We start from the raw sequence: 24,396 nt of genomic DNA, 5'->3' as shown, positions 1-24,396 counted from the left end.
TTTTTCTTTATTTTAGGTTCGGGGGTACAAGTGCTTTTTATATAGGTAAATGTGTCACAGTAATTTGTTGTACAGATTATTTTGTCACCCAGGTACTAAGCCCAGTACCCAATAGTTATTTTTTCTGCTCCTCTCCCTCCTCCCACCCTCAAGTAGACCCCAGTGTCTGTTGTACCCTTCTTTATGTCCATGAGTCCTTCTCATTTAGCTCCCACTTATAAGTGAGAACATGTGGTATTTGTTTTTCTGTTCCTGTGGTAGTTTGCTAAGGATGATGGCCTCCAGCTCCATCCATGTGCCTGCAAAAGGCATGATCTCATTCTTTTTTATGGCTGCGTAGTATTCCATGGTGTATATGTACCACGTTTTCTTTGTCCAGTCTGTCATTGATGGGCATTTGCTATTGTGACTAGTGCTGCAATGAACATTCACGTGCATGTGTCTTTATGGTAGAACGATTTATATTTCTCTAGGTGTATACCCAGTAATGGGATTGTTAGGCCGAATGGTACTTCTGTTTTTAGCTCTTTGAGGAATTGCCATACTACTTTTCACAATGGTTGAACTAATTTACACTCCCACTAACAGTGTATAGGTGTTCTTTTTTCTCCACAACCTCACCAGCATCTGTTGTTTTTTGAATTTTTAGTAATAGCCAATTTCACTGGTGTGAGATGGAATCTCATTATGGTTTTGATTTGCATTTCCCTAATGATCAGTTGTACACATTTTTCATTTCTCTCCGTGCCTGATGTCTACTTCAGTCTCTCCATAGACTTGGATTGTGGGAACCATTTGTCAATGCTGTGTTAAAATCCCTTAGACACCTGTCTGAGCCTGGCCCAAAGTACTAGCCCAGGATCCTGGTCCCCAGAAAGTACAAAGGGGAAGTCACTTGGGAGTCCTAGGATTTTCCACATCTGGTAATGGACATGGGAGAAAGAGTGAGAGAAGAAGGGGAAAACTGTCTATTCCCTATAGTTACTGCTGTACTGTTCCAAAAAGAGAAGAAGAGGCCATGGACATGAACCGTTTTTACTCACAACATGTCTGACACCAAATTTGTGGGATTTCCCCTAATTTTTCACACCAATCAATTTAACAACTCTTTAGACATCAGCTGGGTGTCCTGCAATTCAATTCAATCCAAACATTAAGTACTTAGAGTTGGCACAGACCCCACAGGTTAAGGGCTCAGTCCTACAAGACTGTCCCCTATGCTGGGCGAGGCGTCAGAGCCCAGCGTTGAGAAGTGGTGGACTTGCGGGTTGGTAAGAATTACAATAGTATAGGTTTGAAAAAGAAAGTTTGTTAGAAAAAACTCTGCAGAAGACTGCAATAGAGGCCGGGCGTGGTGGCTCACACCTGTAATCCCAGCACTTTGGGAGGCCAGGGTGGATGGATCACTTGAGGTCAGGAGTTCAAGGCCAGCCTGGCCAACATGACGAAACCCCAACTCTACTAAAAATACAAAAATTAGCCGGGTGTGGTGGTGGGCCCCTGTAATCCCAGCTACTTGGGAGGCTGAGGCATGAGAATTGCTTGAACCCAGGAGGCAGAGATTGCAGTCAGCTGAGATCGTGCCACTGCACTCCAGCCTGGGCCACAGAGCGAGACTCTATCTCAAAAATAAAGAGAAAAAAATTAAAATTTATAAAAGATGAGTGCAACTTGGTGCCTCAGTGAGAGGACTGAGTGTGCTGCAGTGGGTTTTTTCCTTAGGAGCATTTATGGACCTTAAAGCAGAAGCTTAAGGGTAATGTGGACCATGTTAGCCACATAGGTCATGATAAATGGTTACATTTGTAGACATTTTCGTCCACAAATGTGGACGTCCTGATGTCAGCACGGTTGCGCAATGAATTTCGGCATAGCATTCCGGAGATGTATAGGAATTCTAATTTCTTATAAATTTTGGGGGGCGGGGAAAGACCTGGTACCAGTGCCTGCTTTAGATAATAGGGAAGTCTAGTTACTTCTCATTTCCCCAGATAAGGAGTTTTGCCTCCAGAGGGCCTGCTAGATAGTCACCAGGCGGTCTTCGTTTCCTTCTCAATTCCTCAGATGAGGAGTTTTTTCTCTGGGGCCTCTTCAGTGGTCACCAGATGATTGCGCTCTCCTCACTCCACTTCAGATGCTAGTTACAGGTCCAAGGTTTCCACCTGCACTTCTGACCAGTCGCCTGTAAACTGGGGGTTCCTGTGACCCTCTTTTCAGGTTTGATAATTTGCTATAATGACTCATAATATCAGAAAGGTGCTTTACTAATACTGGTTTTTAATACAGGATACGACTCAAGAACAGCCACATGGGAGAGAGGTAGAGCATAGGGTGAGGTATGGGGAAGGGGTGGGGAGCTTCCTTGCCCTGTTGGAGTGTACCACCCTTCCAGCACCTCTGTGTGGTCTCCAACACCAGCTCCAGGCCCCATCACTTCAGGGTTTTTATGGATGCCTCGTTACTTAGGCATAATTGATTAAATCATGGTTGTTGGTGATTTGCTCAATCTCTAGCTCCTTTTCTCTCCCTGGAGGTCTGAGGGTAGAGAGGGAGGCTTTAATTTCCAAACCTCCGATCCTGCCTTGGTCTTTCCGGCAACCAGCACCCATCCTGAAGCTACCTAGGGGCCCCCACCAGCAGTCTTTCATTAGCATACAAAAGAAACTCTCATCACCCCAAAGATTCCAAGGGTTTAGGAGCTGTGCGCCAGGGGCAAAGACCAGAGGATTTGTGTGTTTTGTTTTTTTTTTTTATGTCACAGTGGACAAGTAGGAAACTGGAACAGAATGAGAGTTTTATAAATAATCTGTAGGAGCACAAAGATTAATAATAAACCCAATTTAGTCAACATTTTTTAGTTGAGAAAACAGAAGCCCTTGGTTGGGAAGTGACTTGCCCAAGGACACACAGCTGACAAATGGGGAGCTGAGACCGCTGTAACATTTTCCAGTTTCTGGTCTTGCACTGTCTCCACATTATTAAAGCCTCCAGTTCAGCTACGTGCAACTCAGCACATCCAAAGCCTTTGCACTGCCTGCTTTTTAATCCTTTAAGAATCTCTTAAAGAGGAACAGACTTGTCTGCGGGTACCAGTGACCTGGCATGAGCATTCCTTTTGCAGAAACAGTGTTATATTCTCCACAAAGAGCAGGTGTGAGTCACCTCCAGTCACAGCCAAGCCAGCGTCTCTCACAATATTGCGGAAAAAGGCCCCACACATCAAAACTGTCTTTTTAGAAAACAGCCAGATTTGTGCTCGGAGAAGAACTCTGGCCCTGGTCCGAGCTCCCAGGGATCCCTCTTTGGGCCCCAGCTTTTCTTTTATTTTTTAACCAGTCATCTTTTATGTGGAGGTTAATTCCCATTAGGATATAAAAGGATTCAGCAAGGATCACATTCCTCAAGGACAGGTGCGGGCAAAGGAGGTCGTGGTCAGGGTGGCAGAGCATGCCGTCTGCAGTGGTACTTGCATAGCTGCTTATGCTTGAGCTCCTTGCAGGAAAGGCAGTAGCTGAAGAGCAGGTAAGCTGCCAGTACCATGGAAACCTGAGACACCCTTTCTTCACATCGATGTACTAATTGTAGTACCAGTAGTAACCTCTTTGAAATGCTCCAGCAATGCCACTAGGGGTGAAATCTCGCATCAGTATCCAGCTTGGCAGCTCCCCGAGTTTGACATCCAGGAGTTTCTTCTCCTTCACTGGTACAAGTGATGCCATCTTGGAGTGCCACCTGTGGGGCCCAGCTTTTCTTTCAGTGTTAAGAAGCTTGAATGGCTAATTGCACCTCACCAGGAGGTCTGATGGCACTGAGGAGGCTTCCCCCAGGTAAGGCCCAAATTAGTGAATGGCAGAGGCTCACAGCTAGAACAAGAAGGAGAACGTGAAGCAGGATGAAGAGCATGGCAGAGACTGATAGTTGTCTAGGAAAACATTCCCCTTCTTCAACATTAATGAAGTTGTAGCTGGGCGTAGGGCTGCCCAGTTGGAGGCTGCATTACCAGTGTCCCTTGCAGCTAAGTGTGACCGTGTGACTAAGTTCAGGCCAGTGAGGGGTGCATGGAAGTGCTAAATGCAACTTCTGAGTCATCTTCAATGTGAAGAAGCTCCTTGTCCCGGAGCAGCTCTCTTCCTTCTTCCCTTGAGCTGAATATGAACGTGCCTGTGGCCTAGCACTAACTATGCAGACAAGGACAATGCCCTTGGTGATGGCAATAGGATGGAGGGAACCTGGGTTCATCAGTGACTGCATGTAGAAAAAGCCTTCACCACCGTGGACCTCAGCATTGTTAGTGACAGAGGAACAAACCTCCATCTCCTTTGAACTATTTTTGAGGTCTTTGGATACAGTAATGTATCCTTTACTCTGACTTCACAAATGAAAAGGTCTTGGCTATTTCATATTATCAGGAAGCTGTAATTTCCATACCCAATTATAAATGACCAGGGATTTGACAATTCATTTATATTCCTGTTGCTTGGGACTCAGATCATGCTCTTCCACAGAATCAATGTGATTCATGGTGACACATGTCATCCCCAGACTCAATTAACTCATCGCCTCAGGTCAGGGTCTAAGGAGCAAGGAAAGAGTCACGTAGAGATTATGATCCTCCAATGACCAGACAACCCCAGGCCCATTCTGCCTACGCTGCTGGCCTGCGTGACTTCCAGGTTGCTACATACCAGGCCTCGGATTGCCACCTCCCCTACAATTCAACCAAATGCCTAACTTGGTCTCATTTCATGTAGAAATAAAAAAAGCAATCTGCCTGAACTGATTTATGCTGACATGATTTTTATCTAAGAAAATCTATGTAGTTCACTATGGTGGACTTAGAAAAGTTTGGGTTCTATACAGTACATTTATTGCAGTGCAGTTGTGGTCTATAAGCATGCTTCCATCTGTCTAGGCAATTAGGTTATCCTACTGACCACATTTACTTCCTGCAGACAAAGTTTAAAATGGAAAGGACCTTAAAGGAGAGTGAGGCAGGGAAATAATTTCAAAGGGCAAGCAGACACTTGGCTGCCTAGTCCAATTGCTAGGAGACTAGATTGCATTTATGGAGTATGGAAAGTAACGGAGTGATCTGGAAACACAAGAGCTGGTATAAGTGCTTTGTACCATATCCATAAGAATTGGGTTCAAGAAACAGAATCCATTCTGAATACTGTAGACAGGAAGAGAATTTTAACACATGGAATCTTACAAATTTTGCTTACCAAAATAGTTGTGAAGTGGGAGTGCTTCACGTATTTATCTCATTTAATCTGGAGACTATCTCTAGGAGGCAGGCACTGTTATTCTCATTTTCATGTGAAGAAACCAAGTCTCAAAGTCTGGGAAATGCCCACTTCCAACATGAAATGGGATTTAAACTGTGTCTCTTTCTAGAAGTTGCTGGTCTTCTCTGCTCCTCACATTCCTCCACATCTTGAGAGAAAAAGTAAAATCTAGACTATATCCCCCTGATGTATTTATGAACCACTTTAAGCATCAAATGACAGGGTTGGAAGTGAGACTTCTCTGAATATAACTTATTTACTTTTGAACCATGTAAAATGTTTGACATTTTTCAAAAAAATAAAATCAAGGAAAATAAAGTTAACCCTGAAATTGAAAATAATAAATTTAACTCTATCAAATTGGTTACATAATCACATAGAGAAAAGAATTATTCCAAGTGACTTTGGAACATGTTTCTCTTATATATATTCTGGGTGAGATATATTCTAAGAAAAAAAGAATTGCAAATAATTTTAAACTTCCCTCAGTAGTTTTATTATTAGATGTAATATTTGTGTTATAATTTTGAAAGTATTTCATATATAATTAGGATAAAAAAATAAGAATGTTAATATTGGCTGGTCGTGGTAGCTCACGTCTAATCCTAGCACTTTGGGAGGCCAAGGCAGGTGGATCACTTGGGCCCAGGAGTTTGAGACCAGCCTGGGCAACATTGAAACTTCATCTCTTATTTAAAAAAAAAATTTTTTTAATGTTAATATTATTAAGATCCAAGATTTTGATTAGGAGAGAAAGGAGATACAAATAAAATAAATGAAACACTCTGTAATGTTAAATTTGTATAGGATATATTAATATGAACTCAAGGTAAAACATTTTTTTACTTTTTCTGCTCACTTAACCTATAAAAAATGATATTCCAGTAGCAATGTTAACAGAAGCTTTCCCTTATTCTTGATAGTTTTGCTGCCAGTTCTGGCAAAGTGTCATCATCTGGATGGGAAGAGATTGGAATCCAGGCCAAGGTTGTAAGGAAGTAATTTATTTTATTTTATTTTTTTTGAGATGGGGTCTGTCTCTGTCACCCAGGCTAGAGTGCAGTGGTGCCATCATGGCTCACTGCAGCCTCAACCTCCTTAGGCTCAGGTGATCCTTCCACCTCAGATTTTTTGTTTTGTTTTGTTTTGTTTTGTTTTGTTTTGTTGGTATTTTTTGCGGAGTTGGGATTTCATCATGTTGCCTAGGCTTGTCTGACTCCTGAGCTCAGGCGATCCTCCTGCCTTGGCCTTCCAAAGTGCTACGATTGCAGGCATGAGCCACTGTGCCCAGCCAGGTAAAGAAGTAATTTAGTCCTTAATTCTGCAGTTGGGATTTTAAAGTTGTTTGCCAGGCCTCTTCCCTGGCCCTCGTTATCACCCTTACAATATCTTCTGTAAAGGCTGCATTGCTTACTAATGCTTTTATGTCCAAGTAGACTCTTCTGAGTGAATATGAAGATGGGGTCATGTCCTATGTCTGAGTCCATGAAAGATGGGAAGCTGCAGTTGAAAGAGAATCCTGAGAGTGCAAAATCCCTGGGAATCAGCAAAAATTCCTGGGAGAACTTCTAACTTTCAAAGGCTATGTAATTGGTAGAATCAAAGCTGAGATGACCGAAGGGGTAAAGGATAACCCAGCTAACATCTGGGTTGTAGGTGGAATAAAGAGAAAATAGCACTGCAGTTTATTTATGATTTGATGAAAGAGCAGAATTGGAAAATAGTAAGGTCCAGAGAGGATGGAAGGATTTAGAAGGCCCAGGAAGGGTGGCAAGATCTGCTTGGCTGGATGCTGTTGGGGAGGGATTATGGGTTCACTTTCCTCTTTAACGGCCCTCTGTCACCCCCCCCAAAGATACGGTCACTGTTCTCTATCTCCACGACATGGGCCCAGACCTCTAGTCCAGAGCACACATTCTCTGTGCTCAGTTGTCTGAGGCAGCTGTCGGATCAGCTCTGCTTGGGCGCATCTCAGCCTTGGGGCACTAGTTCCGTCCATCCTTTGTGCATTGTGAGGCGTCCGTTGCTGTTCCTCTGCTATTTACAGAGGAATCAAAATATAACCAACGCTTAGGCTGGGCGCAGTGGCTCATGCCTGTAATCCCAGAACTTTGGGGAGCCGAGGCAGATGGATCACTGGAGGTCGAGAGTTCGAGACCAGACTGGCAAAACCCCATCTCTACCAAAAATACAAAAATTAGCTGGGTGTGGTGGTGCATGCCTATAATCCCCGCTACTCAGGAGGCTGAGGCAGGAGAATCATTTGAACCTGGGAGGCGGAGGTTGCAGTGAGCTGAGATCACGCCACTGCACTCCAGCCTGTGTGACAGAGTGAGACTCCGTCTCAAAAAAAGAAAAAAAAATACATAACCAACACTTAGAAAACACAGGCACATCAATCTGGCAAGGGAACCCTAGGGCCAACTTGCAGGAGAGTGCAACCTTTCCCTATTTCCCTTCCCAGTTTTCTAGATCAATTTTGTTGGCACAGAGAGCCACCTGGCATAGACATTCCCAGGAAAGATTAGAATATCATCAAGGGGAACAGAGCAGAGGTAGGAGTGGGAGCTAGGGTTTATATCTGAAGCCCACAGATCCCCTCTCTGGGTAAGGGCTCCAGGAAGGCTCCAGGAAAAAACCCTAATCCCAGTGATTCACTGGCCATGGATTAGATTATTAAGAGAGTTCAGGGTACCTGTAGAACAGAGTTCCTCAACTGTTAGTCATGGGCCACAGTCCCATCTTAGTGTTTCTGGGTCAAGGCTGTGTTAGGGCTGTTTTGTGTTAGGGCTGATAGGGAGAAAAATGCTCTGGGCCTGTGAAAGCCTCAAGTCAGGTGCTGGGGCTCATGCTCTGTCATCAGGGGCAGAGAACCCTGGGATGGAGTACACATTCTTCTGCAGTTCTGGGAATCTGTGCCCTTCATGAGAAAGGAGGGTAGGGACTGAAAAAGTCAACTGAGTATGATATGCAGAAAACCCTTCTTGAAAATTTCAAAGAAAAAGAACATATTTTAATCTACTTTAAGGTGAATAATAGGATGGATCACAGAGCTGTTTATTTAAAATAGAACATCAGATGACCTATGAATAATGAATGTCTGCAGCTTGCCTAGAGGGAGAGGACAGTGAGAACTGGATCCCAACCACTCACTCTTGTCTCTCAATATCAGTGCAGAGTCAAAAAGAGAAACAGAGGCATAGCATTAAAGGATAAGATTTTGTTTCATCAACGCAAGGCTTCCCCAAGGGCTAACCTTGATCTCACCTTTTTTTTTTTTTTTTTTTTTTTTGAGATGGAGTCTTCCTCTGTCACCCAGGCTGGAGTACAGTGGTGCGATCTTGGCTCACTGCAACCTCCCCCTCCCGGGTTCAAGTGATCCTCCTGCCTCAGCCTTCCAGGTAGCTGGGACTATAGGCACACACCACCACGCCCGACTGATTTTTGTATTTTTAGTAGAGATGGGGTTTCGCCAAGTTGGCCAGGCTGGTCTCAAACTCCTGACCTCAAGCAATCCACTACCCTCAGCCTCCCAAAGTAGATATCGCCTTTCCATGAGGGCCCAGGTCCACAATCTCTGAGGATGTCAGTGCCTAGAGCAGGTCCCTGTTAGAAAACAGAGCTCTCAGAGGGGAGACTCATGGCAGCCTGTCCTGCCTGTCCATCCAAATGAAAGTGTAATGGAGCTGAGTCACTGGTCCTGCCCACCAGGGGCAGGTGGTGTGAGATGCAATGGAACCACTGTTAGTTTTGGAGGCAGAACTTCCAGGTCCTGATTTTCGACAAGCTGCTTAACTTCCCCAAGGTTCAAGTACCACCTCCGAGGTAATACCTGGCCTCCATACCTCACAAGTTGTTCTGAGGCTCACGTGAGATTATGTCTGTGAAAGGCCTTCCTGCAATTGTCAGGGACCATTTCCCCTTCAGTGCTAATCTGGATGCTTTCAGAGTCTGGTCTTTTAAGAGTCTCCCCAGGATCATTCGACTGAGCCTCCTCACCTATCACTTCATTCCTCTCTTCACCACATTTAGCACAGGCTCTTGGTTCCTTAAGTTGGAGTGGCTGCCTGAAAGGACCTGAGGTAGCAGGGGATAAGCTTTTCCAGGGCACAGGTCATTCTGCTTGTTCCCTTCTTTCTAGGATGGCTATGTAGTGTCAGGGCCCAGTGAAGTTTGAGGGAGGGGAAACACAAATGGAAGGAACATGGAAGAAAGCCTTGGGGCGACGAATAGGCAGGCGGTTGTGAAGCTGGCAGGTGGGAGAATGTGGCATGCTTCCTGCTCTGCCAAGCCACCCCCCAACTCCTTTGGTTTTTGCTTGTTCCTCCTGTCTTTTGCAGTCCCTGGACAAGCTCCTTGCTGTAGGCAGTTTGTGGAAACATCTTCCTCAGGATCCCCACTGTGAACTGTGCAGCATAGTGGCCATGGAAGCTGGCAGTCTGCTGTCTGGGGAGCCTGTGGAAGACACGGCTACCTCGGAGACCCAGGGCTTGCCCTGCTCCTCTGTGGGACCATCTTTATCTCTGCCCTCAATCTCTTACCAGCCTCCCAGGAGACCCAAAGTAGCTCCTCTCTTTGACCCACCTTCTACCTCTGCTTTCTCACTGGATTCTACAGAGGTCCAAGCTCCAGGCCATCTGCTGCCCCTGTGATGCTGGTCGCCATCTTCTCTGTGGCTTCCCAGAGGCTTCCTGACCTTCCTGGCCTCTTGTCTGAGGACCCCATGGAGACCACTTTCCCTCACTGAATCCTTACTCTTTCCTGACCTCTCATTATATTCTGTTTTCTCAAAGCACCTCACCGCCACACCTCTCATCCCCATCACCGGCTTTCCTTCTGTGAAAATTTGGTTGGAAAAGCTGTTTCCAACAAACACAAAAGGTTTCTGAGAATTGTTTTGTTTGATACTGAAACCTTCCCTTCTGCCTATGATGTGATGGGAGTTTCAGGGTTCTGGATATTTGGCCTATGACAGTATTTGTCATCCCCAAATAACTTCTTGGTTGAGTCTCATTACCTAGGAAATCAGCGTATTAATTCCAAGAAATTGGTAGCAAAGGAAGCTGGGTGGCACCCGGAGGAGAGTAGGTACAAACTCAACAGACAGTGTAATTGCATGCTGTAGACTCATCATGAGCAAATTGTAGCCTGGTGCTGGACTCATACCAAGGAGTGACTAAGGCTGCCAAAAAAAAAAAAAAATTTAAAGATAAAGACCTTAGAGCTATCATAGTTAATAAACAAGAAGTATCAGCAATTTAAATCTTAACTTGGCAAGGAGGAAAGAACAAAGAAAAAGAGCAAAAGCACATGCAGATTATAGCATAATAATCTTTGGCTCCGGACCACTTGGGTAGTGGGTCGTGGGGAGTTGTATACGTCATGAAGTCACCAGCTTGGTCTCGATCTTGGGTAGAAGGTGCCCCTTCCTGAGGTCATCTGCTTCAGAATGGTTACTCCAATACCTCTGTTTGAGATCTCTGTTCAGACAGCCTTTTTGTGATTCTAGTGTGGCTTACGTCTTTATATTTGGGGGGTATAGATTGACTGTTATGTTGTTAATAATACCTGGTAAGGTCCTTCTCATTGAGGTTCAACAGCAGTCCTTGATGTCTAATCCACTAACAAATAAGAAAATTTGAGCTAAAATTATTCAAGAGAATGCCAGAAGGACAGAGTTAATAAAATATTTTGGTGAGTCAAAGAAAACTCTGTTATCTGGGCATCAAATAACTTGCTCATTTTATAGAAAGGAAACACTAATTTTACTCTTGGGGTATATCTGTATTAAAATTTGCAGAAAAAGATGTATAAGCCTTTTTTCTGTGAGTAATTTCAGGCATATTCTATTTACATGGAATATAGCCTAAAATTTTGTCTTTTTATCATTTATAGGATTTTTAAAAATGTTAATATATCTTTATATATGTAGATATACATAAATACACATAACAAAATTTTAGTTTTAAGATATAATTTATTTTAGCATGTTACAACAGATGTATATATTACATTGAATCACCATTTTTAAAAACAAAGTAATAATTCCTTAACCATATTCACTGTCTTTCATATACATTCATACTTTCCTGCAATTACTGGTTGAGCATCCCTAATATGAAAATCGAAAATCCAAAATGTTCCAAAATCTGAAACATTCGAGTGCCAACATGACCCTACAAGTGGAAAATTCAGTATCTGACCTCATGTGATAGGTTGCAGTCAAAACTTGGTTTCAGGCATAACATTATAATATTGTACAAGATTACCTTCAGGCTATGTGCATAAGGTGCATATGAAACTTACATGGATTTCATGTTTAGAATTGGGGTCTATCATCAGGATATCTCATTATGCATATGCAAATATTACCAAATCCCCAAACTCCAGAATCTGCAACACTTCTGGTCCTAAGCTTTATGGATAAGGAATATTCAATCTACATTATACTAGTATAGTCGTAAGCATTTTATTAATTGCCACAATTAGCCAAGGTAACCAACTTTTGTCTTCTCCAAATACAGAGAACACTAGAAGGCAAGAAACCAGGAACTGCCTAGCTAAGTTTTGTTTCTTTTTAATTTTTATTATAGATTTTTTTTATTTCAATAGGTTTTTGGGGGAACAGGTGGTGTTTGGTTACATGAATAAGTTCTTTAGTGGTGATTTCTGAGATTTTGGTGCACTCATCACCCAAGCATATACACTGTACCCAATGTATAGTCTTTTCTTCCTCAAACTCCTCCCACTCTTTCTCCTGAGTCTCCAAAGTCCTTTGCATCACTTTTAGGTTTTGCGTCCTCATAACTCAGCTGCCACTTATGAGGGAGAACATACAATGTTTGGTTTTCCATTCCTGAGTTACTTCACTTGGAATAATTATCTCCAATTCCATCCAAGTTGCTGTGAATGCCATTATTTTGTTCCTTTTATGGCTGAGTAGTACTCCATGGTGTGTGTGTGCGCGTGTGTGTACACACACACATCACATTTTCTTTACTAGGTGATTGATGGGCATTTTGGCTGGTTCCACGTTTTTGCAGTTGCAAATTGTGTGCTATAAACACGTGTGTGAAAGTATCTTTTTCATGTAATGACTTCTTTTTCTCTAGGTAGATACCCAGGAGTGGGATTGCTGGATCAAATGGTAGATCTACTTTTAGTTCTTTAAGGCATCCACACACTTTTTCCACAGTGGTTGTACTAGTTTACTTTCCCACCAACAGTGTGAAAGTGTTCACTTTTCACCACATCCATGCCAACATCTGTTATTTTTTAATTTTTTGTTTATGGCCATTCTTGCAGGAGTAAGGTGGTATCACATTGTGGTTTTGATTTGCATTTCCCTGATAATTAGTGATGTTAAGAATTTTTTTCATCTGTTTCTTGGCCATTTGTATATCTTCTTTCAAGAATTGTCTATTCATGTACTTAGCCCACTTTTTGATGGGATTGTTTTTTTCCTTGCTGATTTGAGATCTTTGTAGATTCTGGATATTAGTCTTTTGTCAGAAGTATAGATTGCAAATATTTTCTCCCACTCTGTGGGTTGTCTGTTTACTTTGCTGATTGTTTCTTTTGCTGTGCAGAAGCTTTCTAGTTTAAGTCCCATCTATTTAACTTTGTTTTTGTTGCATTTGCTTTTGGGTTCTTCGTCATGAAGTCTTTGCCTAAGCCAGTGTCTAGAAGGGCTTTTTAAAAATGTTAACCTTAGATTTTTTATGGTTTCAGGTTTTAGATTTACATTCTTAATCTATCTTGAGTTGATTTTTGCATAAGGTGAGAGATGGGGATCTAGTTTTGTTATTCTATATGTGGTTTGCCAATTATCCTGCACCATTTATTGAATAGGGTGTCCTTTCCCCATTTTATGTTTTTGTTTGCTCTGTCAAGCCTAGCTAAGTTTTCATGAATTCACATTTTATATTACCTTTTACATTTTCAGGCAGCAGAATGAACACATCATCCAAAGGCAATTACACGTTCTACTAATCTATAGCCTTTATATAATGTATTTAAGTAACAATAAATTAAAACTATGTTTTGTATTTTTTTTAGCTTAGAAACTGTTCAGGAATCCAAATATTATATATCAAGCCAACATTTTCCAAGATTGTAAAATTTTAACTCATATTTGGAAATTACAATTTTAACTAAAACATAAATTCTCATGATTTGTAGTATTGTAAGAATTTTACAAGATCAAAACCATTTTAAAAGACATCTGTGCCATGATTTCACTTAAAAGCAATTTTATATTTTGTAAGCTTAAGAAATTTGTTCCAACAATGATCCCCTTTCTTGTTCCATAAAATCTGTATAGGAAATTACAAAAGTTTAAATCTTGAGAAGTTACAAATATTGTATAATATTTAAACTACAAAGTTATAAATATTAATATATGACTGAATCAGTCTTATATAAATTAGAATATTAGCATTATTTTACATAATCAAATGAGGGCAATATAGATATTGAGTTGTCTTTGATCAACATAAATAACTCATTCCAATTTGTCCAAAATTTTTCTATTTATCAGAAAGATTTCAGGATGCTTTAAAAATATATTTTATAAACTGTGTATTCATGAGACAGATGTTAAATTTAAAAGTCATATTTAAAGTCATTTATATTGAAACTAAGATGTTTTCTCTCATAACTATAGTAACAAAGCCTATTAATTTTAAAATACATTTGTATACTTTTTATTTTTTCCCTGAGCAGAGAACACCAGTGATATTTGTCTACTTTTTTTTTTTCTTGAGCTGGAGTCTTGCTCTGTCACCTAGGCTGAAGGATATTTCTTTACTTTTTTAATGGAAAAGGGAGTTTAACTCTTTTTTTTTTTTTTTTTTTTTTTGAGACAGAGTCTGGCTCTGTCGCCCAGGCTGGAGTGCAGTGGCGCGATCTCAGCTCACTGCAAGCTCCGCCTCCTGGGTTCTCGCCATTCTTCTGCCTCAGCCTCCCGAGTAGCTGGGACTACAGGCGCCCGCCACTACGCCTGGCTAATTTTTTTTTGTATTTTTAGTAGAGACGGGGTTTCACCGTGTCGGCCTGGATGGTCTTGATCTCCTGACCTGGTGATCCACCCGTCTCGGCCTCCCAAAGTGCTGGGATTACAGGCGTGAGCCACGAGTTTAACTCTTTAATGACATTTTTGACTACCTAGTATGTACCATAATAACAATGATTTTTTTTCTGAGCAGTTAATCGTTAAAATTTCCCAAGTGAGAAGGGAGAAGGATAGAACAATATGAAGTTATTACTGTAAGAGGTTATTTTTCCTTCCATAAGAAGGGAGAAAATTTAGATGCAGGGACCCCTTTTTTCATATATACATACACACAAGAGAAGTCATTATAGCTAGTTTAAACAGTAACCCCAGCCCTCAACAATTTTATCAAAACATACAATTAAAAGCCACTGCTTATTAATCCTCAAAGGATGGAGATGGAGGGGAAATCTGCTACGTGAATCGCAGTGATCTCCTCTTTCGAGACAGAGCAGGTATATAATCTCCTCTTGAGGGTCTCTTTGCCCTTTTTGCCTCAGGTACTTCTCAAATGAACATCCTTGTTCATGTCAGAGTTCTCTAAGTGGCCACTATAGTTCTAATTCATCCTCAGTGAAGTTATGTGAGGAGATAGCACAAGCTTATTAGCAGACAAGCTCATGAGAAATTGCTTGATTGTTGAGCAAAGGTAAAATATTACTTGTGTTTCCTGCCCTCAGCCCCGAGGTTAAACTGCCTCTACTTGATGACCTGAGAAGTTAGCAGCCACCTGGCACAGACTGTATGGAGAGATCTTTCCCAAAGCCAATTTCTCACACCCAGGGAAGCCAGGGGAAGTTCTCTTACATGAACAGAAGATGGGGACACACAGAAGGCAAGAGACAGTATTAAAAGGCACCAAGAGACACCAAAATCTGACTGGAAACCAAAAATTTCAGGAAACACATAATAAATCTCATACTGAACAGCCAAGGAAATAAGCAGAGCCTAAATTCAGTGTAAAACCACACAATTAAAGACAGAGAACTTGAACTTGACTCAAAGAGTCTCAGATGTGCACATTATTACTGAGTTAAGGTGGCCAATCCATGGTATTGGGGATCTTGGCCAAATCTCAAAGGAATCTTACATGTCTTCAGCTGGCCTGCCTCAGTCCACCAGGAGCAAACTCACAGTCTGACAAAGTCAGGCTTATTGGCTCATTGCAACAAACGAGATCACACACCCGAAGAACCGTGGACTGCATCAACAAGAAAGGGCACATCTATGATACGATTTTGGGGAAGGGTGGTGTTTAGGTGAAACTGAAAAGAAATGGTATTTTGGTAGGTGAAAGCAAAGCAGGGCTGTGTGTAAAGGGACAATATCGGGTCCGAATGGCAAAGTAGACACAAGGTCTCTTTTCCTTAGAAACAAATCAAGATGTAGAATGTGAGGTCCAAAAGCCCCTACAGAATCTGTACCTGGGTTGAAAAATCAAGGCTGCTCCTCTGTGTCAAAGTGAATTAGATTTTGCAGCCAAGAGTGAGATGTTTTGTTCTTAACGAAATGATTTCAGAAACAAAGTTTCTGATAAACCAGGATTTTAGAAAGCTAGATTTATTAGTACCAAAGTAGTAGTCATGCTACAGTAGTCATGTTAGTGTCATGAGGTGGCTTCACAGCTCCAGTGTTTCCTTGGGAGAAATAGAATTTTCTGCTAACTTTGTAGCTGGCTTTATCTGCATCTGTTTTCCCAGCCTGATAAATGGCATAGCAACATTTCATTTTCTCAGGTTAAACGGATTTTCACTTTCCTAACATGTAGCCCAGTCTCCTGCTTTATCAGCTTGTAGAACTCTCCAGGAAAGCTGTGGTGGTGTGGGGCCTTTTCTGGAGGTTATTACTCTCTTCCTTTCTTTCCTGTTTCCCTCTTCCTGGCATGGGCTGTGCAATTTTAGGGTCCCGGGCCAGCCTGGGGTTGGTTCCTGAAGAAGGAATCCCTAAGGAGCACAACCTGAAAGCAAGCCTTGGGGTGAAGGAGACACAGGAGTTGGTATTACAGAGTTTAAGATGGGGGAGAATGGTAGGGGCCAGCATGCAGCATGCTTCAGGTGCCCATCCCCTGCCAGACCTGCTTGTTCCTACTCTGTTTCTGGCTGAAGCTTGCAGCCTCTTGCAGCCACTTGGGCAAGCTCCCTGATTAACACAGTTTTACTAACTGTGGGTCATGATCCATGCAGGGAGAGGTGTGGAAGCATGACTGGCTGGTGACCTTGTGCTTTTGGGAAGCTGTGAAAGCTGCTGCTCCCTCTGTGTCCCCTGTGGTTCCTGGCTCCTGTTCCTGAGCTTTCTTGATCTCTGGCTTCCAGACTGTTCCCCTGAGCCCTTTCTACCTGTAGCCTACTGTCAGCCTCTCTGCCCGGGATCCTCTGAGTTGCATTTCCCTTTCTGTACCCCAGCTGTCTCTGCCTCTGCTCCTGCCTAGGCTGGTTTCTTCTCATTGCACCCTGCCTTTCACAATGGGTCCCACTCTCTCGCCACTCCTTCCGCCCCCATTACTGGCCTCCTCTGCCACAAGAGGCTGTATGATTGACTCCCACATTCTCAATCATCTCTTTTTCCACTCCCATCATGGCCTCATCTCCTCTGCCATGGGAGTCCTCCTTACCCCGTCTCTCCTAATCTTTCACCCATACCCCTCTTTTACCCCAACTACCAGCTTTCTCATCTTTTCAACCAACAGATGGAAGGTCTCTGCTTCTACCCCACCTCCCCCAGAGCTCTTTATTCAGTCTCAACCCTCAGCACCAGATCCCTTTTTGCCAATATGAACTGCTACATAGTTCTCAAATTTTATTCTCCTCTCAGTTCTTACTATCATCCTGGTAGTTCAGGCCCTCATCTGTTCTAAAACCATGCAGTAGCCTCCTAATTAATCTGTTTCTTTAGTTTTGTCCTTCTTAGATTCTTTCCCCTCACTACTGTCAGAACAATCCACCTAAAACAAACGTGGCCATTAGTTAAAATTCTTCACTGACACTGTTCCCTACCAAATGAAGTCTGCTGTACATTTTTCTACCCCAGTAATCAAGAAACCTCTGTTTTGTTCAGTGCTTTTACATCTCTATTCATTAAGATTTCTCTATCTGGAATTACTTAGGCAGATAAACACTGGTATTCTCAAAGTCTACTACACTCCTCAAATAGACAGAAAGCTCCTTCAGGTCAGAGGCTATGTTCTTTTTCAAGGAATTTATCCATTTCATCCGAGTTGTTGAATTTATGGGCATAGTTGTTGATATGGTTTGGCTGTGTCCTCACCCAAATCTCACCTTGAATTGTAATTCCCGTGTGTCAAGGGCAGAGCCAGGTGGAGATAATTGAATTGTGGGGCAGTTTCCCCCATACTGTTCTCATGGTAGTGAATAAGCCTCATGAGATCTGATTGTTTTATAAATAGGAGTTCCCCTGCACAAGATCTCTTGCCTGCTTCCATGTAAGGTGTGACTTTGCTCCTCCTTTGCCTTCTACCATGATTGCGAGGCCTCCCCAGCCATGTGGAACTGTGAGTCAATTAAACGTCTTTCCTTTATAAATTACACGGTATGTCTTTATTAGCAGCATGAGGACAGACTAATACAGTAAATTGGTACCAGGTAGTGGGGTGCTGTGGAAGTGACTTTGGAACTGGGTAACAGCCAGAGGTTGCAACAGTTTGGAGGGTTCAGAAGAAGATAGGAAAATGTGGGAAAATTTGGAACTTCCTTGAGACCTGGAGGGCTCAGAAAACAGGAAGATGTGGGAAAGTTTAGAACTTCCTAGAGACTTGTTGAATGGCTTTGACCAAAATGCTGATAGTGATATGGACAATGAAGTCCACACTGAGGTGGTCTCAGATGGAGATAAGGAACTTGTTAGGAACTGGAGTAAAGGTCACTCTTACTATGCAAAAAGACTGGTGGCATTTTGTCCTGCCCTAGAAAACAGGAACTTTGAACATGAGAGAGATGAGTTAGGGTATCTGGCAGAAGAAATTTCTAAGCGGCAAAGTGTTCAAGAAGAAGCAGAGGATAGAAGTTTGAAAAATGTGCAGGCTGATGATGCAGTAGAAAAGAAAACCCCTTTTATTGAGAAATTCAAGCCGGCTGCAGAAATTTGCATAAGTAACGAGGAGCCAAATGGTTATCGCCAAGACAATGGGGAAAATGTCTCCAGGGCATGTCAGAGACCTTCATAGCAGCCGCCTCCCATCACAGGCCAGGAGGCTGAGGAGGAAAAAATGGTTTTGTGGGCTGGGCCCTGGGCCTTGCTGCTTTGTGCAATCTTGGGACTTGGTGCCCTGTGTTCCAGTTGTGGCTAAAAGAGTACAGCTTGGGCCACGCTTCAGAAGCTGCAAACCCTAAGCCTTGGCAACTTTCATGTAGTGTTTAGCCCATGGGCGTACAGAAGTCAAGAATTGAGGTTTGGGAACCTCTGCCTAGATTTCAGAGAATGTATGGAAATGTCTGGATGTCCAGGCAGAGGTGTGCTGCAGGAGCAGAGCCCTCATGAAGAACCTCTGCTAGGGCAGTGTGGAAGGCAAATGTGGGGTAGGAGCTCCCACACACAGTCCCCACTGGGGCACTGCCTGGTGGAGCTGTGAAAAGAGGGCCACCTTTCTCCAGACCCCAGAATGGTAGACCCACTGACAGCTTGCACTATGAATTTGGAAAAGCCACAGACACTTAATGCCAGCTCATGAAAGCAGCCGGGAGGGAGGCTGTACCCTGCAAAATCACAGGGGTGGAGTTGCCGAAGACCATGGGAGCCCACCTCTTGCATCTGTGTGACCTAGATATGAAATATGCAGTCAAAGAAGATCATTTTGGAACTTTAAGATTTGACTGTCCCTCCACCCCGATTTTGGACTTGCATGGTGCCTGTAGCCCCTTGTTTTGGCCAATGTCTCCCATTTGGAATGGGAGGATTTATCCAATGCCTGTACCTCCCCCGCCCCCCACCGCCATTGTATCCAGGAAGTAACTAAATTACTTTTGATTTTATAAGCTTATAGCTGGAAGGGACTTGTCTCAGATGAGACTTTGGACTGTGGACTTTTGAGTTAATTTTGAAATGAGTTAAGACTTTGGGGGACTGTTGGGAAGGCATAATTGGCTTTGAAATGTGAGGACATGAGATTTGGGAGGGGCCGGGGCAGAATTATATGGTTTGACTCTGTGTCCCCACCCAAATCTCACCTTTAATTGTAATAATCCCCATGTGTCAAGGGCAGGGCCAGGTGGAGATAATCGAATCATGGGGGCAGATTCCCCCATACTCTTCTCATGGTACTGAATAAGTCTCATGAGATCTGATGGTTTTATAAATGGGTGTCCCCTTGCACAAGCTCTCTTACCTGCTTCCATGTAAGGTGTGACTTTGCTCCTCCTTTGCCTTCCACGATGATTGTGAGGCCTCCCCAGCCATATGAAACTGAGTCAATTAAACTTCTTTTCTTTATAAATTACCCAGTCTTGGTTATGTCTTTATTAGCAGCATGAAAACAGACTAATATAGTTGTTCATAATATTTTCTTTTTTTTAAATGTTGGTAGATCTGGTGATGTTCCCTCTTACATTCTTTTTTCATTTTTGAGAGAGGATCTTGCTCTGTCACCCAGGTTGAAGTGCAGTGGGCACGATCATGGCATGTTGCAACCTTCATCTCCTGGGCTCAAGCGATCTTCCCACCTCAGCCTCCCAAGTAGCTGGGACTACAGGCATGTGCCACCACACCTAGCTAATTTTTGTATTTATTTATTTTTTGGTAGAGACAGCGTTTCACCATGTTGCTCAGGTTGGTCTTGAACTCCTAAGTTCAAGTGATTCACTCACCCTGGCTTCCCAAAGTGTTGGGATTACAGGCGTGAGCCACTGTCCTTGGCCTTAAATTCTTGATATTGGTCATTTGTGCCTTTTCTGTCTTGATCAGTCTGACTGGGACTTATTTATTTATTTATTCAAGGAAAAACCTTTTGGTTTCATGGAATTTTTTTGTTTTTAATTTGTTTTTCTGGGTTTTATTTCATAGGTTTCTGCTCATATCTTTATTATGTTGCTCCTTATGTTTGCTTTGGATTTATATTGCCTTCTTTTTTCTAGTTTTCTTAAACTGAATACTTACTCAGTTTAGATCATTCTTCTTTTCTCAATATACAGGTTTTTCTAAGTGAGCATAACCTCATGATTTTATTATTTTCAGAGTAAACAAAAGTTGTAGCTCAGATCTGGATCTTTGACTTTTTCTCTTATGTCTTCTCAGTTCAAAATGCTTGTGTCTCTATTAATAGCTGGCATTTTCTTAGATTTGCAGTTGGAGTTTCCTAGATCAAGTATTCAAGCCTCAGCATAATCTTCTACATAGTTTCAGCTTTTCTTCTGGAAATTTGGCTTAGTCTGTTTACCATAGCCACCCTGCCTCCCATTGCAACACTGCTCTCCCTGGGCATACAGAGTTTGTGCCCTCCTGTACCGTGTCATTTTGTGGGCTCAGTGTTTGCTACTCTTCTTACTGAAAGCATGGTGGGTTTTAGGAATGTTGATGTTCTCAAGAATGCTATCATTATAAACTTTTAATGCTATGAATTTCCCTGTAAACAGTGATTTAGCTGTATCCCACAAATTTTAACATATTTTTTCATTTTCATTCAATTTAAATTATTTTATTTCTTATTTGACTTCCTCTGAATTATTTAGAATTATATTTTTAATTTCCAGATACTGAGGATTTTCTACATATCTTTCTGTTCTTGCTTTCTATTTTAATTCCACTGTAGTGAAAGAGCACATTTTGCACAATTTTACTTTTTTGAACTTTATTGAGATTTTATGACCCAATATGTGGTGTATCTTGGTGACTGTTTTATTAATATTTGAAAAGAATGTCTCATCTGCTGTTTTGGATGGGATTTTCTTTAAATATTAATTAGTTGCTTTATGGTGGTGTTCAGGTCTTCTATATTCTTCCTGATTTTCTTTATGTTTCATTTATTAGTAAGAGGATTATTGAAGTGTCCAACTGTAATCACAGAGTTGTCTATTTTTCCTTTGAGTTCTATCAGTTTTTGCTTCATGCATTTTGAAGCTTTGCTGTTAGATGTATATACATTTAGGATTCTTGTATCGTGTTGATGAATTGTCCCCTCCCTCATTATCTAATGACTCTTTGTATCTTGGGTAATACTTCTGTGCTGAAGCCTACTTTGTCTGGTATTCATAAAGGCACTCCAGCTTCCTTTTAATTAGTGTTTGCATGATACAGCTTTTTTCATTCCTTTACTTTTAACATAGCTGTCTTTAAGGTAGTTTTCTTGTAGGCAGCATATTGTGGCATCTTGCTTTTTTTTTTAATCCAATCAGACAATCTCTCTGTCTTTTAATTTGCATGTATAGGCCATTTACATTGTGTATTAGTCCATTTTCACACTGCTATAAAGAAATACCTGAGATTGAATAGTTTATATATTAAAAAGGTTTAATTGGCTCATTATTCCACAGGGTATATGGGAAGCATGATACTGATATCTGCTTGGCTTCTGAGGGGACCTCAGGAAACTTACACTCGTGGCAGAAGATGAAGGGAGAGGCTGCCCTTCACATGGCCAGAGCTGGAGTGAGAGAGAGCGAGCCAGGGAGGTGCTACACACTTGTAAACAACCAGTTCTCACAAGAACTCACTTTCACAACCAAGGGAGATGGTGCTAAACCATTCATGAGAAACTGCCCCCATGATGCAATCACCTTCCATCAGGACCCACCTCTAGCATTGGGGATTACAACTGAACATGAGATTTGGGTGGAAACAGATTCAAACCATATCACATTGTTATTAATGGGATATATATTTAACTTTCATTTTAGTTTCAGGGTTACATGTTCAGGTTTGTTATATAGATAAATTGTGTGTCACAGGGGTTTGGTGTACATATTATTTCATCACTCAGTTAATTGTAGTACCCAATAGATAGTTTTTTGATCCCCACCCTCCTCCCATACTCCCCCCTCAAGTAGGCCCTGGTGTCTATTGTTCCCTTGTTTGTGTCTATGGTATACTCAGTGTTTAGCTCCCACTTATAAGTGAGAACATGTTGTGTTTGGTTTTCTGTTCCTGTGTTAGTTCACTTAGGATACTGGCCTCCAGCTCCATCCATGTTGCTGCAAAGGACATGATCTAATTTTTTATGGCTGGATAGTATTCCATGGTGTATATGTACTACATTTTCTTTATCCAGTCTACCACTGATGGGCACCTGTTGATTCTATGTCTTTGCTATTGTGAATAAATTGTGATTAACGTACATATGTGTGTGTTTTTATGGCAGAACGATTTGTATTCCTTTGGTTGTATACCCAATAATTGTATTGCTGGGTCAAATGTTAGTTCTACATTCTTTGAGAAATCTCTCCAAACTGCTTTCCACAGTGGCTGAATGAATTTACATTCCTGCCAGCTGTGTATAAATGTTCCTTTTTCTGCACAACCTTGCTGCCATCGGTTATTTTTTTACTTTTTAATAGTAGCCATTCTGACTGGTGTAAGATGACATCTCCTTGTGGTATGGATTTGCATTTCTCTAATGAATTAGTGATTAACATTTTTTCATATGCTTGTTGGCCATGTATATGTCGTCTTTCAAAAAGTGTTAATGTCCTTTGCCTACTTTTTAATGGGATTGTTTTTTGCTTGATAATTTAAGTTCCTTCAAGATTCTGGATATGAGACCTTTGTCAGACGCATATTTTGCAAATACATTCTTCCATTCTGTGGGTTGTCTGTTTACTCTGTTGATAGTTTCTTTTGCTGTGCAGAAACTCTTTAGTTTAATTAGGTCCTACTTGTCAATTTTCGTTTTTATTTCAAATGTTTTTGGCATCTTTGTCATGAAATCTTTGCCAGGGCCTATGTCTAGAATGGTATTTCCTAGGTTTTTTTTTTTCCAAGGGATTTTGTAGTTCTAGGTTTTACATTTAAGTATTTAATCCATCTTGAGTTAATTTTTGTATATGGTATAAGGAAGAGGTCCAGTTTCATTCTTCTGCATATGGCTAGCCAGTTATCCCAGTACTATTTATTGAATATAGAATCCTTTCCCTACTGCTTGTTTTTGTTGACTTTGTCAAAGATCAGATGGTTGGTGTACAGCTTTATTTCTGGGCTCTCTATTCTGTTACATTGGTCTATGTGTCTGTTTTTGTGCCAGTACCATGTTGTTTGGGTTACTGTAGACTTGTAGTATAGCTTGAAGTCAGGTAATGTGATGCCTCCAGCTTTGTTCTTTTAGCTTAGTATTGCTTTGGCTATTTGTGCTTTTTGGTTCCATATGAATTTTGGAATAGTTTTCTAAAAAAATTCTGTCAAGAATGTCATTGGTAGTTTGATAGAAATAGCATTGAATCTCTAAATTTCTTTGGGAAGTGTAGCCATTTTAACCCTATTGATTCTTTTATCCATGAGCATGGAATGTTCTTCCTTTTGTTTGTGTCATCTCTGAATTCTTTCAGCAGTGTTTTGTAATTCTCGTTGTAGAGACCTTTCCCTTCCCTCATTCACTTCCTAGGGGTGTGTGTGTGGCTATTTTTTTTTTTTTTTTTTTTTTGGAATTTTGAGACAGAGTCTTACTCTGTCACCCAGGTTGGAGTGCAGTGGCATGATCTCAACTCCCTGGTTCAAGCGATTCTCCTTCCTCAGCCTCCCGAGTAGCTGGGATTACAGGTGTCCACCACCACACCCAGCTAATTTTTGTATTTTTAGTACAGACAGGGTTTCACCAAGTTGGCAAGGCTGGTCTCAAACTCCTGACCTCAGGTGATCTGCCTGCCTTGGCCTCCCAAAGTGCTGAGGTTATAGGTGTGAGCCACTGTGCCTGGCCATGTGTGGCTATTTTGAATGGAATTATGTTCATGATTTGGCACTCATCTTGGATATTATTGGTGTATAGACATGTTACTAATTCTTTTACATTGATTTTATATTCTGAAACTTTGCTGAAGTTGTTTAGGAGATCTAGGAGCTTTTGGGCAGAGACTGGTGTTTTCTAGTTATAAAATCATGTCATCTGCAAACAGATAGTTTGAC

The 24,396-nt window shown here is 41.7% G+C and overlaps 1 pseudogene; it reads right to left on the bottom strand.

Annotated features, from left to right (window-relative positions):
- Positions 1-3,413: 3,413 nt before the first annotated feature.
- LOC103219043 (ATP synthase subunit f, mitochondrial pseudogene) lies at positions 3,414-3,732 on the bottom strand (annotated as a pseudogene).
- Positions 3,733-24,396: the final 20,664 nt, after the last annotated feature.

Source organism: Chlorocebus sabaeus, chromosome 12 (assembly GCF_047675955.1).
Source record: "Chlorocebus sabaeus isolate Y175 chromosome 12, mChlSab1.0.hap1, whole genome shotgun sequence".
In the NCBI taxonomy this organism is placed as follows: domain Eukaryota; kingdom Metazoa; phylum Chordata; class Mammalia; order Primates; family Cercopithecidae; genus Chlorocebus; species Chlorocebus sabaeus.
Note: the sequence above shows the minus strand (reverse complement) of the source record. Positions and strands in the feature narration are given on the sequence as shown.